We start from the raw sequence: 7,239 nt of genomic DNA, 5'->3' as shown, positions 1-7,239 counted from the left end.
CATAGAATTAAGGCAAATGTCTCAGAACTCAAATATGTGTGTGGAGCTAGACCGGTTGTGTGTTCCTCATTACTAGCCATGATTTGCCATAGGATTTTTCAACCTTAAGATTAATCATTGCTGATTCTAACTACCTCAAAGCCCAAGGGTCTAGCAGTTTTCACGCCAGTTCTGTTTTTAAAGGTTGGACACTCAACCCCCAAAGTCTTGGGTAATTGTTTCTAGCCCTTTTTACTTAGGAAAGTTCACTAAGTTGCCTTTATTCCTTTTTTCTCTCTCTCTCTTTTTTTTTCTTTTCTTCTTTTCTTTTCATTCTATTCTTTTCAAATCCTTTTCCTTTTTTTTTTTGGCATGGCTCGGTAGTCCTGCAGTTTACTTCTCCAGTGTTAAATCAATGAATGGTAAATAAGGAACACTACAAGCGTAAGCATGTGCAAAAGATTCTTCAAAATTTGCCTTTCGTTCTACAAAAATTTTATCAAGTTTCATCTCAATAAGCATAACATCCCGGTGTTTCAAGCCACATATCAACAAAATATGATGCATCAAAAATCATGCTCTATGTTTAAGCTTGAAAATAAATCTTCACAAATGATCCCGCTCAACTACTCCACCAGGATGCTCAAATTTCACAAATCTTATTTATTTATTTATCCTTTTTTTTAAACTGTGCACACATGCTACCCCCCAACTAGTGAGAGACATAGTCCTCAATGAGTCGAACGAAAGAAAAGAAAGTGCACAGAACTAAGCAAGCAAAATAAACAATCAACATGAAATATAAAATCAAAGCAAAAGAACAAATAAAAACAAAGCAAGTAAAGAAAACTGTAAAGAAGGAGAAGCAAATCAAAACACTTCCCTGGGGTCTTGCACAAGCAAGATCTCTTCATGTGGATCAAAGACCTTCAGAAATGACTTTAGACGTTGTCTGTTGACAGTGAAGCTATTACCATTCTTCGGATTGACAATGTCTACCGCACCATGAGGATGAACGGTCTTTACAATGTATGGCCCACTCCATCGGGATTTCAACTTTCCAGGGAAAATGTGCAAGCGAGAGTTGTAAAGAAGAACTTCCTGGCCAAGTGTGAAATGCTTTGGATGAATTTTCTGATCATGCAGAATTTTCATGCGTTCCTTTGCAATCTGAGTGTTGTCATAAGCATTTCGACGAGCTTCATCCAATTCATTGATCTGCAAATTTCTCAACCCTGAAGCTTCATCAAGTGACATATTAACATGTTTTATGGCCCAAAGAGCTCGATGCTGAATATCAACAGGTAAATGACAAGTTTTACCATAAACTAATCGATAAGGAGACATCCTTAGATTTGTTTTAAAAGCTGTCCTATAAGCCCACAAAGCATCAAGAAATTTAACCGACCAATCTTTCCTATTAGGCTTGATGGTTTTCTCTAAAATAATTTTTATCTCTCTGTTTGCCAATTCAGCTTGCCCATTTGTTTGAGGGTGATAAGGGGTAGAAACTCTGTGTGTAATACCATATTTCTTCACAAGTGTAGAAAATGGTTTGTTGCAAAAATGAGAACCCCCATCACTTATAATAACTTTTGGCATGCCAAAACGAGCAAACAAAGATTGTAAAAATTTCAGGACAACATGATGGTCATTTGTTTTGCAAGCAATGGCCTCCACCCATTTTGAAACATAATCCACAGCTAAAAGAATATATGTGTTTCCAAAAGAAACCGGAAAAGGTCCCATGAAGTCTATTCCCCAACAATCAAAAATTTCTAAAGTCAGAATAGGGGAAAGAGGCATCATGTCTCTTTTGCTAATGGATCCCAATTTTTGACAGGGCTCACAAGCCTTGCAAAAATTATAAGCATCTTTAAACATGGAAGGCCAGTAAAAACCGCTTTACAAAATTTTTGAAACTGTTTTCTTTGCTAAAAAATGACCACCACATGCACCCATATGACAAAATCTCAAAACCGAAGAAAACTCATCATCAGGAATGCATCTTCGAATCAATTGGTCCGAACAATACTTAAAAAGATATGGATCATCAAAATAAAAGTATCGTACCTCAGAGAGAAACCGACGCTTATCTTGGGTGGACCATTTAGAAGGCATTCGCTCAGTCACCAGATAATTGACTATGTCAGCATACCAGGGAGCTCTATCAACCATAAACAGATGCTCATCCAGGAAACTATCATCAAGAGGAAGGCTGGCATTTGAAGAAGGAGATGATAACAATCTAGAGAGGTGGTCAGCTACTACATTTTCAACTCCTTTCTTGTCCTTAATGTTGATGTTGAACTCTTGAAGTAATAGAATCCAGCGAATCAAGCGTGGCTTTGCATCTTTCTTAGCCAACAAATACTTAAGAGCAGAGTGGTCAGTGAAAATAGTAACAGGAGAACTAAGAATATAAGTTCGAAATTTATCAAGTGCGAAAACCACTGCAAGCAATTCTTTTTCAGTAGTGGTATAATTTTTCTGGGCATCATTCAAGGTTCTACTAGCATAATAAATCACAAATGGCCTATTATCCACCCGCTGCCCCAAAACAGCTCCTAAGGCATAGTCACTAGCATCTGTCATAATCTCAAAGGGAAGGTCCCACTGCGGAGGTTGCACAATAGGTGCAGTGGTAAGCGATTTCTTATGGGTATCAAAAGATTTTTGGCACTCATCAATCCAAACAAATTCAATATCATTTTGTAAAAGAGCGCACAAAGGTTTTGCAATAGAACTAAACCCTTGAATAAACCGCCTATAAAAGCCAGCATGACCAAGAAAAGAACGAATATCCCTAACTGTCCTAGGAATAGGAAGTTTAGATATTAATTCGATCTTTGCCTTGTCAACCTTTATACCCTCAAAAGAAACAATATGCCCCAATACAATGCCCTGAGTGACCATAAATTGGCATTTCTCCCAATTAAGTAAAAGATTTTTTTCCTCACATCTCTGGAGAATACGTGCCAAATTATGCAAACAACTCTCAAAGGATTTTCTAAAAACAGAGAAATCATCCATGAATATTTCACAAATGTCATCAATCATATCAGAAAAAATACTCATCATGCATCTCTGAAAAGTAGTTGGAGCATTACACAAACCAAAAGGTATTCTAGTAAAAGCAAAAGTGCCAAAAGGACAGGTGAAAGTGGTTTTCTCCTGATCCTCAGGCGCTACAGCAATTTGATAATAACCAGAATAGCCATCCAAGAAACAATAATATGCATTACCAGCTACTCTTTCCAAAATTTGATCCAAGAATGGTAAAGGAAAATGATCCTTCCTACTGGCTGAATTAAGTTTTCTATAGTCAATGCACATTCTCCAGCCAGTAACCATTCTAGTTGGAATCAACTCATTTTTATCATTTTTTATGACAGTCAAACCAGATTTTTTTGGTACCACTTGAGTTGGACTTACCCACTTACTATCCGAGATAGGGTAAATGATACCTATTGCGAGTAGCTTAAGCACTTCCTCTTTCACAACTTCGTTCATGGTAGGATTGAGCCTACGTTGAGCATCACGAACTGGTCTAGCATCGTCTTCAAGATGGATTCTGTGGGTACATACAGTGGCATCAATGCCTTTGATGTCAGCTATTGTCCAACCAATTGCGCCTCGATGCTTCCTTAATACTTCAATCAACTGGGCTTCATCCTTCTGATTTAGCTTTGAGGAAATCACCACCGGAAAAGTGTCTTCTTCAAGACCAAGGAACACATACTTTAAATCTTGAGGAAGTGGTTTCAGTTCCAACTGGGGAACTTCTTCCTCTGAAGATTTAAGCATGTCTGGTGGTGGTAGAGCTTCAAACTGGTGTTTCCATCTTGCTCCCGCAAACTGTACTTCAAGTGGTAATGAAGAATCTGCAAAACAATCAAAAAAATCAAAGTCATCTTCATTGATATGATCAATTTTCTCATCAAGTAAAAATTCAGGTGTCTGAAAAATATAATCATCATCAGAGAATGGAGAAGTTGAGCAAATAAAATCTGTTGGTGTCAAACTCTCCACAGCATTCAAATCGCTTGTGTCATCAAAATGTGCTGGCATCTTGCAAGCGTTGAAAACGTTCAACTCAAGTGCCATGTTCCCAAAGGTAAGCTTCAAAACTCCACTTCTGCAATTGATCAATGCATTTGATGTAGCTAGAAATGGTCTTCCTAGGATGACAGGAGCTTGGTAAATAGTGGAGACCGGCTGCTGCATGTCAAGAACCACAAAATCTACTGGGTAGTAGAATTTGTCCACCTGGACCAACACGTCCTCTACAATACCCCTCGGTACCTTAACTGATCTGTCAGCCAGCTGTAGCATGATAGAGGTCTTTTTCAGCTCACCCAATCCCAACTGCTCATATACTGAGAACGGTAGCAAGTTCACACTACTCCCCAAATCAAGTAAAGCTCTCCCAATGCGTGATTCACCAATCATAATGGAAATGTTGGGAGAGCCAGGATCTCCAAACTTCTGAGGAGTCTCGCTCAATATCAATGCACTAACTTGCTCCGTTAGGAAGACTTTCTTCTTCGCATTCAGCTTCCTCTTCACTGTGCACAAGTCCTTCAAAAATTTTCCATATGAAGGCATTTGTTATATGGCATCCAAGAGTGGAATATTGATCTTCACTTGCTTGAAAATCTCTTGAATCTCCGTGTGATACTTGTTCTTTTGGCCAGCTGCCATCTAAGCCATACTGTCATCTAGAGTTTTCTTTGCAGATGATGAAGGCTGAGAACTATGTGGAGCTACATGAGGCTGAAATCCAGGAGGAGCTACATAAGGATAGCTCTGAGGATTTTGATATGGTGGATACTGGTGCTGAGGAGCACCCTGATTAAATGGCTGCTGCTGAGGTGGTAGGGACCGACCAGGCTGATCATTTCTCCATGAGAAATTTGGGTGATTCCTCCACCCCGGATTATATGTGTTGGAGAAAGGCTGATTCTGTGCTCTATTAACCCAGTTAGCTGATTGCATCTGCTCAGACCCACCTTCTTGAAATACTGGCATAATCGGGCAGTCTTGGGTCTTATGGTTTGAATCAGCACATATAGAACATGTCTCTACTACTTTCACAGCCTTCACTTTTTCCATTTCCATTACCTCTAGTCTTCTAGTCAATGCAGCTATTCGGGCATGAACATCGGTGTCTTCTTTAAGCTCATATCTAGCCCCTCCAGAAATAGCCCTCAGTGGCTATGCTGCTAATGGAACTCGATCAGTACTAGTGTTCCACTGTTGTACGCTCTCAGCAAGGTAGTCAAAAAATGATAGTGCTTCATCAGGTTCCTTGCTGAAGAACTCCCCATTGCACATTGTCTGAACAAACTGCTTACATTCTGGAGTAAGACCAGGGTAAAAATAGCTCACCAACCTCCAAGATTCAAAACCATGATGTGGACAAATGTTCACCAAATCTTTAAATTTTTCCCAACTGGCCTGAAAGGTCTCATCAGGTCTCTGATTGAACTGACTAATTTGCTCTTGCAAAAACTGAGTTCTCTGAAAAGGAAAAATTTTTTGTAAGAATTCACACTGCATATCAGACCAACTAGAAATAGAATTAGGCCTCAAAGAATTAAACCAAATCATCGCTTTATCCTTTAAAGAGAAAGGAAATAAACGAAGTCTAATGAATTTATCAGTAACAATCCTAGTGATAAAAGTAGTGCAAGTCAACTCAAAATCTGTCAAGTGCTGGTAAGTACTCTCAGAATCCATCCCGTGGAACTGAGGTATCACTGACATCATGAAATGCTTAATAGAGAAATCTGATGCATTTTCAGGTAAAACAATGCATGAAGGTGTAGTGGTGCGAGTGAGTTGCAAATAATCCTTAAGAGTGCGTGGTGCAGGTGCAGCCATGTTTTCTGGTTCAATTTCAATTTCCTCACCTGACTCACTAATAGAAAAGACAGAAGAGCTATCTATCTCCAAACTGTGTATACTACTCTCAACACTCGATGTGACTCTACGCAACCCATTTGAACTGTCCCTCACCCATGACATGAAACATCAGTTTAAAGAGCATAATAAAAATAACAAGTTTAAATTTAAGTTAAAATACTTTCCCCGGTAACGGCGCCAAAAACTTGACTCTAAAAAATGAGTAGCACTAAAGCTATCCCAAGTGCAGGAGGATATCGTGTAATAATTAGGAATAAATTCCTAGATCGTCTCTTCAGGGAAAGTTGCTTAAAAATCAAACTCGTTGAAAAGGGTGAAAAACTTCACAAAGAGAAAATAAAATGATGGTATGTGCAATGGATGGAAAAGGCTACTAGTCATGGACTAGATTCATGTTTTTAGATTTTGATTGTCGGATTGGAATGTAAAGGACTAATAAATTAAACTCAGAAATTAATAAAACTAGATTAAGAATTAAACTAAATTAGGAAGTAATTGATAAAACATGCACTGAAAATTGAAAAGCCCCAAATTCAATATTCTAGGGTTCATCATTATATTCAAATCATAAATTCTCAAATTAAACCACCGTAATTGTAATCACTACTAAAATGAAAGCTTAACGAAACGATAAAACTAAATAACATGAATTAAATGAATAACAAATAAATTACTCAAACGTCTAAATCAAAATTCTCTAAAATAATTCAGAAACTCAAAACTGAAATGAAATGGCAAGTAGGAAATTGAAAAGATCAAGCCAGTTGAATGGAGATGAAGATTTGAAGCGGTGGAGGAGGCTGAGCTGCAGTGGCAATTGGACCCCTCAAGGAGTTCTTCAATCTGGTGCAGTGTGAGTGAATGATCAATTGTATGAATCCTCCTCTCCGAATCTGAATGAAAATCAATGGAAAAAAATGAATTCTAAGTGTTTCTCTATCCAAAACTGAGTTTTTCCAGCCAAGCCTCGTCCTAAGATGTAAAGAAAACATATATATACTCTAACGGCGGAATAAACCCTGATCTGTAAAAATGCGATATTCGCTCGAGCGGAGTGTCGAGCGAACATCGAGCGTTCAACTCTGCCTAAGTTCGCTCGAGCTGTCGAGTGAACATCGAGCGTTCAACTCTGTCTGAATTCGCTCGAGCGACCAAATGCCTCCGCTCGAGCGATCTCTTTTCCCGCAACTCGCTCGAGCCCACTGTCGAGTGGAAGTCGAGCGTTTGAATCTGCCTGACTTCGCTCGAGCGGCGGCTTCTGGTCGCTCGAGTGAATTATACCTTAATCCATATTAATCAACAGTTGATAAAATTAGAGCAGAAATTCATGTT

The sequence above is a fragment of the Carya illinoinensis genome, chromosome 7 (genome assembly GCF_018687715.1).
Source record: "Carya illinoinensis cultivar Pawnee chromosome 7, C.illinoinensisPawnee_v1, whole genome shotgun sequence".
Classification (NCBI taxonomy): domain Eukaryota; kingdom Viridiplantae; phylum Streptophyta; class Magnoliopsida; order Fagales; family Juglandaceae; genus Carya; species Carya illinoinensis.
Note: the sequence above shows the minus strand (reverse complement) of the source record.